This window comes from Talpa europaea (genome assembly GCF_964194135.1).
Source record: "Talpa europaea genome assembly, chromosome: 2".
Lineage (NCBI taxonomy): Eukaryota > Metazoa > Chordata > Mammalia > Eulipotyphla > Talpidae > Talpa > Talpa europaea.
In genome coordinates this window covers 107816454-107829475 of record NC_140068.1, presented here as the reverse complement: position 1 = coordinate 107829475, position 13022 = coordinate 107816454, and the positions used below count along the sequence as shown (strand labels likewise).

At 46.2% G+C, this 13022-nt stretch overlaps 1 protein-coding gene and 1 pseudogene across 2 annotated transcripts in view; both read right to left on the bottom strand.

Moving 5' to 3' along the window:
* The window catches only part of LOC311188223 (saoe class I histocompatibility antigen, A alpha chain-like), a gene marked incomplete at both ends in the record, with an annotated part of 296532 nt that overhangs the window by 192969 nt on the left and 90541 nt on the right, over nt 1-13022 (bottom strand). The gene's annotated exons all lie outside the window — the stretch shown is intronic.
* Nucleotides 2489-4566, bottom strand: LOC311167624 (patr class I histocompatibility antigen, B-2 alpha chain-like; annotated as a pseudogene). Its single transcript has 4 exons — nt 4503-4566; nt 3927-4196; nt 3415-3684; nt 2489-2832 (listed from the first exon to the last, which is right to left on the bottom strand). The product of its transcript is annotated as a patr class I histocompatibility antigen, B-2 alpha chain-like (transcript).

The window sequence follows — 13022 nt, the reverse complement described above, 5'->3', positions numbered from 1 at the left end:
CAAATATCATTTACAGGATGTCACCTCCAGGTCTATTTCTCAGCTCAGACATTTCACCTGTGTTCTAGACTTGTCTGTACAATTGTCACCATCACTGCATTTCTAATATATCTCAGCTTCAATATTCCTGAATTTAATACCCAGGATGCCATTCCCTTAGATATGGTTCTTTTGGAGTCTTCTGCATTTCACTGCTGTACAATCTGAAATGTTGTAGGCCCTCCGTGACCCTGTTTCTTACAACACAGACATTCCATTAGGAAATGTTGTCAAGTCCATCTCTAAATATATCTGCACTGGAAGCTTCCCTGCCTGGACAGAACTTCCCTGCACATTCTTGTGGGCAGTGTGTCCATCAAACTTTTTCTCAAAAGTCACCTTAGTGAGGCCCATACTGACAACACTGTGAAGACAGCCACCCTCCCTGTCCCCACACACTGACTCTGGGTCACCTTCCCACTTCCCTTACCCACTTCTAACCAGACAAGTCCCTTATTTACTATCACAGTCTCCAGTCTCCTTTCCCACTAGGACACCTGTCCACAGACCAGCAAGTTGGGGATGTTGTAGTTGATTGAGGTTTCCTAGATGCAAAAACAGCCTGTCACCTAATTGGCAAACAACAGTGAATGAAGACGTATATATGTAGAGCACCTCCTTATTCTAGAAAGAATATCTTTTGTAATGTGGCTTCAGCCCACTTGCTAAGCACAACCTCTACTCACAGTGACATTAATGCTGCCTCTGCTTCCCTCACAAGCGCTGCTCTTCTCTTCTCCTCCACTTCTCCCTTCTACACACACGGGAAGCATATATCTTCAGAAAGGATAATTGTGGTTTTATGGTTCTGATTTTTCAACCAACTGTGAGTATAACTTTGACTCTAATCTACCAACCATGAATTTAGATCAGAACGAGCACTGGGATAACTACATTTTAGGGCAGGACTGGGGGGCAACTGAGAAAACAGATATCCAACAGGAACTTATCTAAGAGGAGAAATTATGAGATCCTCTTCCCTACTAATCTGATTTTGATTAATTTAAAAAGTTGTGAAAAGATGGAAAAAACAATCCAGGAAATAACACTAAAAGCAGGCAAAAAGTTGATTCTGGAGGTACCATTGTTTCCCATTATTTCCATTCTCATATTTTAGGGAACTTCTTGATTAACCTATCAACTCCAGTTGACAAGATTGGAAAATAATTTCAAACTGTACTAATATGTTCAATAAGGAAGTAGACATTATTCATCAGAACAACAAAGTACAGCCAGTCCTGCCTGTGCTGAAATAAGAAAGTCACCAGGGAGAGAACACAGGTCAGTGTGTGTGTGTGTGTGTGTGTGTGTGTGGTGGGGGGGTGTCTGGCTAGGCAGGGGTGGGCCAGTTTCCCCACCACCTTACATTATGCTAATAGGAGCACAGACATATGAGGACACCCTTTGCAGCCAGAGAAACCAGAGGGCCTTGAAGTCATGACCTGTGGATAAGAAGAAATCAGTTTACCTCGTTCCCACAAGGCAGCTGTCTCATAGTGTGAAAATATCATGAATAAAAAGTCAGGGAATCACATAAGTGTGGACATTCTCCATAGTCCACCACACCCTCAGAGTGTCCCCCTCACAGCTTCCCCAAAACCTGGTCCCATCCTCTCTGCTCCAGCCCCTCCCACTGCAGGTCCCAGGGTCTCACCTTTAGGGGCTGAGAGACACATCAGAGCCCTGGGAACTGTTGTTGTCTGGAGGAGAACAAAACAGAGCCTGGTCAGAGCCACGAGAGATGAGACCACAGGAGAAACTGATGAGGGTGACTCCCTAATGGGCTCCTTCTACACTGTCACCAGGGGCTCAGGAACCAAACCCCTGATCCACACTTACCTGCAGCCTGAGTGTAGCTTCCTCCTTTTCCACCTGTAGAAGAGACATCCTGTAAGACCAGGGAGTGGTCTGCCCCTGAAGTCCTAGAGAAATCCCCTAGTCTGGACCATAGGGAATTTTTCGAGAACTGACTGATGACCCAGGGTAGGACCATGAAATATGAAGAAAGGAGATGAGGGGAAACTGGACCTCCCACTTCCTGAAGTCTGTTTGCTGCAGGGATCTTCCCCTCTCTCATTTGCTGAGAATCAGAGCCCATCACCAGAACTATCAAGGTATACAATTGGTGATTCATTTTCATGAATGTTTTATAAGAGAGTTAGCTATCAGCTCCAGACTAGGCAACACACGTGTGTGGATGGTACTTCCCATTAACCAGGTAGGGCAAGTTCTCCCTGGACATGAAAGCCCCCAGTGGACAAGATCCCCCACTCCCTTCCCTACGTGAGCACTTCTTCCTCCACATCACAGCCACCGCAGCTCCAGTGAGCACAGCTCCAAGGAGAACCAGGCCAGCAATGATGCCCGCGGTGAGGATGGAGGACTGAGGAGGGGGCACTGGAAGGGAAGGGAAGGTGAGATCCTGAGCCCCAGGCCTCATCCTGACCCTCTAAAGGTCTCCAGAAGGGCTCCTGAGTCCTCTGAGCAGAAGCTCAGTGCCCACATCCCCCTCCTTACCCCATCTCAGGACTCAGGGCTCCAGAAGCCCCTCATGCTGCACATGGCATGTGTATCTCTGCTCCTCTCCAGAAGGCACCATCACAGCTGCCCACTTCTGGAAGGTTCCGTCCCCCCCAGGCCGGGTCTCCACCATCTCCATCTCCTGGGTCAGATCTTCCCCATCTCGCTGCCAGGTCAGGGTGATGTCCGCAGGGTAGAAGCCCAGGGCCCAGCACCTCAGTGTGACCTCATACTCAGCAGTGGGGTGGTGGGTCACACATGTCTTTGGGGGATCTGAGGGGAAAAAAATCAGAAAATTCACACTTTGTGTTTCTTGCATGGACACTGAAGCCACCACACTGACTGACCATCCTCAAAATGGGCAGGACAATTACTTTGGAAGAGGAAGAGAAAATTTCAAAACCAGCCTAGTCTGGGGAAAGTGGGATGATCTTTACTCTTCTGAGATCCTAGAATCAGGGTTAGAACCCATGGTAAGAAGAAGCAGGTCTCTAAGGAGAACACAGACTTTTGCTTCTCTGGGTGAATGATGAATGAGGAACTGGATCTCCAGATATGTTCTCAGACCAAAAGCAAAAACTTGACAGAGAAATTCATGGTTTCCAAGATGGGCATCCAGTCGAATGGATCAGTGAAAGGCTATAGCATGGAAGGTCTCCCCTCTGTCTCAAGGGACTAGACTCCTTAATTATCCATAAAATGTAGGAGCCTGTGGTCAGGTCTCTAGTAAAGAACATGAAACCCAGGCGAAGTCCATCTTTCTGACCGGAAGTGGGCGGTGTTCTGACCATTATTCCATTTTCCCCGCAGGGTGCCAGTCAGAGGGAGGTCGGGAGTCCTCCAGGCCCCTCTTACCTGCCCGCTGCAGAGTCTCCTTCCCGTACTCCAGGAATGTGCGCAGCCACGTCAAGCACCTGCCCTCTGCATACTCTTTGAACTGCTTTGCCACGATCTCCCACTCCAGCCTGGTGAGCTGAGCCGCAGTGTCCGCTGCAGTCCAGGAGCGCAGGTCCTCATTCAGAGAAAGATAATCGTTGCCATCGTAGGCGTACTGGCTATACCCGCGGAGGAGGCGCTTGTCATGTCCCACTTTGCAGCCAAACATCCTCTGGAAGGTGTGAGACCCTGAGCCCCAGCCCAAGGTCAGTCCCTCAGTCACTCCGCCTGCACCCCCAACCTCCCTCTAGGAATAAAACTAAACTGAAAATGAAACCCCATGGGTGAACGTCCCGCGGGCTCTTCCCGGTTCACGGGTCCAGGCGGGTCTCACAGCCTCGAAGTGCCTTTGGCACCCGAGGGTGATGGGACCCGCCGGACTTTCAATAAGGGTGGGAATCATCACCTGGCCCCAGTATCGCATTGCTCACCCGCCTCGCTCTGGTTGTAGTGATTGCGCAGTTCCTGCAGGTGCAATCGGTACCGCTGTGCGTTTTCCCTTTGGATCTTCGTCTCCGCGTCGCGATCCTCCTGCCCCACCTGCTCCATCCAGGGCGCCCGAGTCTCCACTCTCCCACCTGGAGAGTCGCTGTCGAACCGCCCGAACTGCGTGTCGTCCACGTAGCCCACGGCGAGGAAGCGGGGCTCCCCGAGGCCGGGCCGGGACATCGAGGTGTAGAAAAACCTCAGGGAGTGGGAGCCTGGGGGCGGGAGGGAGACCCGGGCTGAACCTCCGCCAGGCACGGATGGCGAGTCCCAGGGAGACGGCCCGAAGGGAAGGAGGGCTAGGGGCATGTGAGAGTGAAAAAGTGCGGTGGGACAAGAAGGGCCGAGACGCACAGGGCAGGAGGATGGAGGCTAGGAGGGACAGAAAGGGACCAGGACAAGGCGGGACCGAGGGGGGCAAACGGGGCGGATGGCTGGGGAGAAGCGTCTTTCCAGCGCGCCGAGGGCCCACTAGGCTCCTTGCTCCTCAGCAGCCTTTTCCCTTCTGAGCCCGCACTCACCAGCCCAGGTCTCCTTCAGGGCCAGGGTCACCGAGAGCAGCAGCAGGAGAGTTGGAGGCCTCATGATTCGAATCCCCTGAGTCTGGGAAGACTAATCCAGGTGGAGAATTTATAAACTCTCCACGGTGACGCTGATTGGCTCCTCTAAAAACCCTCCAGGCAATGGGAACTGAGAACTGTGCCTGAGGCAAGAGTATCCAAGAAGGACGGCTGGCACAGGTTTTTGGGGCGAGAAGTGTGACTGAAGGGAGATGGGGAATCGCCAGCAAGTAGATGCCCCACCAGGCATAACCTGGGTGCTCAGATCCTGACAACCTCACCCAGGAACCTGGGACTTTGCCCTGACCCTCCTCTCCTGCACAGACACCTTTGCCACACTGTCTCCCTGAGTCCAGGCCCAGGGACTGAGTCTGTGATTGGCAAACATTTTAGTTTCTTACAAATTAGAGAGGACTCCAAGTATAATTTTGTTTATGTGGGTTATCAATATTTAACATACTAGGAATAAAACCGTTTTTAAAGATGTTGCTGCTTTATTTCAAATACTATTAGTAAACCACTGTATGTAATCAGAAAGTTTTTAAGAAACTTTTTTTACATTTTATATTTTCTTGTTGGTCTCATTAGGAGACCGCTGAATTTTCATATTTTCTTCTGCATTCAATCTGCTGTTTTGGGTGAAGTCTATGAAAAAATTATATATAATACCTCATACAAATATGTAGGAGTAGCATTTGAATAACCTTTTCAGATAATGGTGACTATTCAACTTAGATGCAACTTTGACACTAAATTTAAACTATATAAATGGTAATTTCTCAAAGGTAATATTTTGGAAAGAGAAACCTGAAACAGTATCATTGAATATTTTCTATTCTATTATGTTTTCATAGGCCTCTCTTGTACATTGAACTGATCTTGTATTAATGCATGATTCTTATAGGTAATGCATTGTTTCACTTGGTTATGTAGATCCTATGTAGATCTTACATAGTGTTAATTACACTGTGTTCAAATTATCAGAACATCATATTGTTAGGGGAAAAGGATGTCCTGAGCTAATTCCATACAGGCTTTGTGGACCCCACCCCCACTCCAGACCAAAGCCATCAGGACATTGGGAAAGACAAATCCCGTCATCACCAAAGGGAGTCTTGCTGGGACCTGAGGGTGGAGTTAAGCTGCCACGTTTGGTAAAAAATCAGACACGTGGGCCTTGGGGCTCTCTCTTGACTTCATGGTTCTTGGCTCTCCACCAGCTCTCAGCGTGCCATTGGGATTCCAGGTCGGAGGAACAGGTAGGATGCATTTAAGACTTTATCTCCCTCTTTTCTCCCTGAGTTGTACATTTCCTCATTTCCCCTTCCCTTGTAAATAAACCTTTTATTAACCTTTTGTGTGTGCCTGCAGTAGAGTATTAATAAGTCTCTTTTAAGCGTGAGGGTGAGGACCCACAGTCAGGCAACCTGTTTTATATCGGGGCTGCCCTGTAACAGTTTGGCACCCAGCATGGTTTCCAAGTTACACCCGTGGTTGCCCAGCCCAAAGTAACTTTCCTTGCGCTGGTCACCATAAGCGCACTAGGTCTGCAGGATGCACAGTGTAATCTTTGTCTCAAGTCTTGAAAACTCTGCTTTTTTCCCTTGTGTACAGTTCTCTTTTGTGGGTGTGCTTTTAACACAAACATGGCCTCAACCATGAGCTTACACAGTTTCATCCCTAGCTTGAGTTCTTTCAGTTTTTTCCCGGCCTTGTGTTTTAGTAGCCTTTTTCCGTTAAATATTACCACCAGTTTTATAAATGTAAATGATTTGATAAAACCTGGTATATGGCACATGATTTTACTTCTGTATACATACATGGGTGGTTTGCAAGCCATCCCTTTACAGTCTGTGCTTCTGGGTATTTCTTTGGTAATGTGTGTAAGAGCCATTTGCTACATTCCTGGTTCTATGAGAGGTAGATGTTCTACTTCACATACTGAGAATGTGAAACAACACATTCAGGCTCTTAACTTTGCTATGCAACAACAAATTCCGGTTCTTGATTTAACTATTAAGAGTATGAGGGGTGAAAACCATACCATTTTTGAGACAGCTTTTAAAGGCATACAAGATCAAGCTTTTAAAAGTACGCAGGACCAATTACAGGATGCCCTCCATAAACTGGATAAGGTGGAGGCTCGGCTGATGGCACAGAGAAGGGATAAACCTTCCCCTTCCCATGAGGACTGCAAGAGGGCAGAGTTAGAAGAGGAGGAGCATCATTTGTTAAATACCTTAAATACATCAGGACAAAGTCCTCCTTGTGAAAGGCCCTTCTGCGCAGACTCCTGAGGCTTCACAACCTCCATTGCCCTCTGGGGAGGAAACTAAAATGGCATCTCCTCCCCACACCAGATGTGGTTCCCACTTTGTCAGGAAGGGTCACCCGGAGGCAGGACAGTTTTCTCTCAGACAGATGCTGATGGGTGGCTTAAATGAACATGGACGATCTGCTGGGTACTTTTGGTCACACCATCCTTTTAGCACTGCAGACCTCCTAAATTGGAGGAGCTCTGTCCCCTCAAACCGGCAGGCTGCTAAGAGGATGGCGAATTTTTTTTTAAAGATTTATTTATTTATTTATGCAAGCACTGGGTACAGTCAGAAGTGCAGGAGGGTGAAAGAATTCACCAGAGTCAGAGCGGGGAACAGAACAGGCAGACTGATGAAGTACACTGCTGAGGGGAGCAGCGGGTGGCAGGAAAAGTCTGCCTCGCCATGTGGGACCCTCACCTGGTGGCTGGGGATCCAACAGGTGCTGCAGAGGCTGCGGGCAGCTTCGCAACCCAGCGCTCAACTGCTACGCCACAGGGGAGGCCCAGGATGGCAAACTTCTTGCCTCTTTCTTCCTCTCACACCGCCCTAACTGGGCAGTCATATAGTCCATGCTACAAACTTTACTGACTCTGGATGAGCAGAGAATGGTATTCAGGAAAGCCAGGGAGGAGGCTGACCATCTCCACCAATAGGACAGAGACTCCCTAGAGCCAGAGATGGTTGTCCCAGTGGTAGATCCTGAATGGGACCCCAACAATGGAGGAATGGCAATGTTAGAACTATATAAAAAATGTTTATTGGTAGGACTGCAGCAGGGAATCCCCAAACAAAAAAATTTTAACAATATATTACAACTTGAACAAGGAGCTAATGAGGATTCTTGGACTGATAAACTGTTTTTCCAGGAATGGAGGACTTTTGCTTTCCACAATGGACAATACCTGAAGGGACTGGTTTTCTTTCACACTGGAACCCTGAAAAATTTTCATCCGAGGCTGTACCCCAGCCTCAGATCTTTGATCTTCATCACCATGGAAATGGTGGCAAAAAGTGAAAGGGGGGAATTATTAAGGGGAAAGGATGCCCTGAGCTAATTCCATACAGGCTTTGTGGACGCCACCCCCACTCCAGACCAAAGTCATCAAGACATTGGGAAAGACAAATCCCGTCACCACCAAAGGGAGGGTTGCTGGGACCTGAGGGCGGAATTAAGCTGCCAGGTTTGGTATAAAACCAGACAAGTGGGCCTTGGGGTCTCTCTCTTGGCTTCACGGCTCTTGGCTCTCCGCCAGCTCACAGCGTGCCATTGAGATTCCAGGTCCAGGTCGGTGGAATGGGTAGGATGCATTTAAGACTTTATCTCCCTCTTTTCTCCCTGAGTTGTACATTTCCTCATTCCCCTTCCCTTGTAAATAAACCTTTCATTAACCTTTTGTGTGTGCCTGCAGTGGAGTATTGGTAAGTCCCTTTTAAGCACGTGGGTGAGGACCCACAGCCAGGCAACCCGTTTTATATCGGGGTTGCTCAGTAACAATATCAGATATTTTTAAAATGTAGATTAGAGGATGAATAGAATGGAAAAAATACCTTTATGGTTCAACAAGATCATTTTAAAGTGAATCCGGTTTGGACTTCTTTTTCTGCAAGTACGTGGTGGTGAAAAACAACTACTGTTGCAGCTGGTACTATAATCTCCATTCTTACCAAGTTCTACCTTAGCAGGTGTTAAAACAGAGAAAAGACAAATGATGTTTAAGTGATGTTAGGAAAATAACTTTGACCTCATGGATCCCATGAAAGGTTCCGGGTAACTTCAAGGGTTCCACAGAACACATTTTGAGAAATTCTTTTCTTAGAAAACTGGGGACAGATCCCCAAGTGGATCCTGCCATTACCTTCTTTTCATTCCCAGAATTCTTCTCCCTGGGTTGGACTCCTTGCTTTCCAAAGCTTATCTTAGAGCTTTGCCCTTGGGCTTTTCTAGGACAGAACTCACCCCCCCCCCCAGAAATTTGATGACAGGGAGTTTCCTCAGTATGAGAAGGTAAGTGGAGGGACAAGTGTTTCCCTTTGGGAGGAGGAACAGTTTGTACCTGGAGGCACCAGACTTAGTCATGATCTGTTTTGGTTTTGCTTTACACCAGCTTACAATAGATTCCCATCCAGTTACCTGATGTATTCTTTAAGACAAATAATGTTGACCCTTTCATTTTTCCTATGTCTGATACATTTGATTTGATGTCCATAAAGCATGAAGAGCTGTGCTAGCCAACAGATTGTTCTGAGATGAAGGAATTGTTCTATATGTTTACTGACCCATATGGTGCCTCTAACTCATGGGGCTATTGAACACTTGAGGTGTAACTAATGAACTGAGCTGTTGCATATTTTACTTTATTTAAACATAGAAAGTCATATGTGGCTATCATATTGGACAGTGCTGATCTAAAATGTTCTTAGTTTTCAGTCTCTGCCCTCTTCCAAACTCTGCATGACTCATAGGTGGATGTGTATTAAAATTATCTCCATATGGTCATAAAGGTCATGGATTTATCTGTATGGGTCAGTGGCATATTCTTAAAATATAACAAAAAGTTTAATTAATATGAATTTTAACAAATGGATCGTAGAGATATTTAACAAAAATGATTTATTACGCCAAAATAATAACTGTTCAAAAATGCCCATTGTAAAGCTAATCCTTGTTTTTATTACATGGGGCCTATTGGTGTTGTTTATTAATCTGGTAAATATAAGCAAGTACATGAGTCCTCACTTAGCCCAACAGAAATATTTATTGACACAACATACATCAAAGTTTTGTCTTCTTTGAAAGCATACTTATAAAATTGTAAAGCAGACGATGTAAACCTTAGAAGTTCACCAACATAGAATTATTTTCTTACTACTTCTTCCTATTCTGCTCCCCCAAATTCAAACATACTTTGTTTCCCTTCACCCTTGGGCCCCTCTCTTCTCAACATTTCTAGCTAGATGAAAATAAACATGACATTTTTATAACTTCAGAATGAAGAATTCCCTAAACATGGCCCTAAGGTGAAAAACTACTAAGAAAAACACAAAGCCCCAAACCCAGAACTGCTTTGGTGGTGGCCCCAGCGCAAACCCAGAGCCCAAAAGGACCAAACTGTGGTGGCCCCCATACACTAAATGCCTAGATCAGTGGCAGAAGAGGACCCATACGCAATAGAAGCCCTGAATACAACAGAGCAAACCCAAGGCAAAAAATGGGGAGAAAGAAACATATAAATGCCCAAGCAAGTCCTTGGGGGCACAACACACCAGAGAGAGATTGCAAATCTCCATCACCCAACCACAAAGACATGGAAGAGCTTTTCTTTATATGAGACAGAGAATTCAAAGTTGCCATAATTAAAAAATCAAAGAATTAGAACAAAAAAGATCATTTCAGAGATAATCAAGAAGACTCAGAAAAGCAAGTAATGTTAGGAGAAACACAGTTAATGAACAGATCAAAATTGAAAATTTAAATAAGAAAATGATGGAAATGCAGTATATGAAAAGATCACTGTAAAACAGAGGATAACAATGTGTGGGTGAAAAATTCCAGTCACCAGAGACCCATTTAAAGCAAAAGACTAAACAAACTAAAATTAATAGGCTGGAATAGGTCATACATGCTAATAACTCAAAAAGTAAATTAGGAACAGTTATTCTCATATCCAATAAACCAGATGTTCAACTGAAAAAGGTGATCAAACACAAAGATGGACACTGTATAATGATCAAGGGAATAATTCACCAAGAAAAAAAGAAAAAAAACACCCTTATCACCCCCTGCTCAGGGCTGCTCCCTATGAGAGGGACAGTTGCTTGCTGGCTAATGAAGGCTTTTTCTGAATCTGATTCAGACTCTGTTCTGTGTTTAGGGGGAGACTCTACAACATTTTTGGGGGGCCCATGAGATTGCTTCCTAGCACACAGCTGAGTCAGCTTTCCCCCAGAGGGGTTTTAGACACCCATCCAGGGGGAAGTGAGATCAAAACTGCGCCTTTTGATCTGCAGATCTGACTCTCTTGAGTCTCAGTGTCCTTCGGAGGTGAGTTTGTGTTCGAGAGCTCTCTTGTATTGGGGGCTTACGGGTGAGTGCGGTGCCTGTGGGGAAATGAGTGCTGCGTAGAATGGTGCCAGGAGTCTGAGGTGGCCACAGATCAGCCAGGAAGGGCGCGATATGCTGCAGTTGGCCCTACTGACCGTCCTCTCCCCAAACCAGTCCTGGCTCCCAGTCCAGCCTCCCGTTGTACAGTTCACCGCCAGGGTCAGGTTCCCCGAAAGCAGCAGCAGGAAGGGTAGGGGCTTCCAGACTCGCATCTGCCCCATCTCTGGAGAATCTGAGTTCTGGCGCTAAGGTGGAGACTGTAACTGGATCGCGGTGGTGCCCATCGGCTTCCCCGGAAACCCCCCAAGCATTGGGCAGTGAGAACAGGGGACGAGTATGGAATACACAGGCTGGAGGACCCGAAACAGTGAGAGAGAGATGTGAAACTGAGGGGAAAGAAGAATCCTTCTCCCAGATACCTCTGCAGGCACTTGAGGCCACACCGTGGGACTTGGGATGTGGGACTTGGGACTTTGCCCTGCCGGCTCCTCTCCTCAAGAACACCTTTATCACACCGTCTCCCTGAGTCAGGCCCGGGTCTGGGTCACCATTTCTCAAACATTTTCCTGTCAGGATCCATGCACAGTCTTACAAACTAGCCAGAACCCCAGGTATAATTTTGTTTATTAGGTTATAGCTATCAGTATTATCACACTGGGAATAAACCACTTTAAAAAATGTTACTATTTCTCTGACATTGTGAAAAATATGGTGGTTCCCAGATGGGAAGCAGGGAGGGAGAGGAGACTAGGGCGGGATAAGTGATAGTGTTGTGGTGCAATAGCTTTGTCAGAAGGTAAGTGAAGCGTGTGTACGTGTTAAGATGTGATATGTTACTCCTGAAATTATGTAATTATGGAAATGAATTACAAATCAATAAAATTCAATAAAAATAATTTTTCTTAAAACGAAAAAAATTAAAATGTTACATTTAATTTAGAATGGCATTAATAAGCCAATGCATGTTAACAGGAATTATTCTTTTTTTTTAAGATTTATTTCTTTATTTATACAAGCACTGGGGCAGTCAGAAGCATGGGAGGGTGAGAGAATTCACCAGAGCCAGAGTGGGGAGCAGAGCAGGCAGACTGATGAAACACACTGCTGAGGGGAGCAGCAGGCATGGCAGGAAAGGTCTGCCATGCCATGTGGGACCCTCCCTGGCAGCCGGGGATGGAACGGTGCTGCAGAGGCTGTGGGCAGCTTCGCAACCCAGCGCTCAACCGAGGGGAGGCCCTAACAGGAATTATTCTTAACAAAAAAAAAACTATTATGAAAAAAGTCAGGCAATGAGAAGAGTGGGGACATCTATCTTCTTAACAAACTCTGTACAAGTACTGGACTTGTATTATTAAGTACATTCATCTATTAAAAAATAAAATAGGACAATTATAACAATATAAAAGTTCTGTGAATGTGATCTCCCTTTCAGTATCTCATTATACATAAAAGTTTTGACCCCAGCTGATTGTGGGAAACTGACACCTTGGAAAGTGAAACTGTACCTCCTGCATAGGGGTGACCATGATGTGGAGCAACAGGGACCCCCACTCACTGCTGGCAGGAACACCAAATAGCACAGTCTCTGCAGAAGCTATCTGACAGCTTCTCATAAAATTAAGTATAGACTTATCCTAGAACCTGCTGATCACTCTCCTAGGTGTTTACTCAACTCATCTGAAAAGTTATGTTTGCACAAAACCTGCACATGAATATTTATAGCAGAGCACCCCTTAAGTGTGGGCTCCACATAGTGGCATCTTCCAAAGACTGCAGCATGGAAATGGACATAGGAAAGAAAGAACTTCCCAGGGAGGAAGAAGGAGACCGGACATCAGCCAGGGAAGAGGGGGAGGGGGGTGGTGGTGGTGAAGTGACACCATCAGTTAAGGTCAAGAGCATTTTATTCCCCCTTATTGTGTTGTTGAAAATGGAAGTTCCTGTGTGTGGTCTCTTCTTTGAACCTATCACCCCAGTCAAGCAGTAAATGCTAAACAACCCCTGAGCAGTGCTCCCCTAAAGCCAAGACCATCCAAACCAAGAAGAGTCTGAGAGACT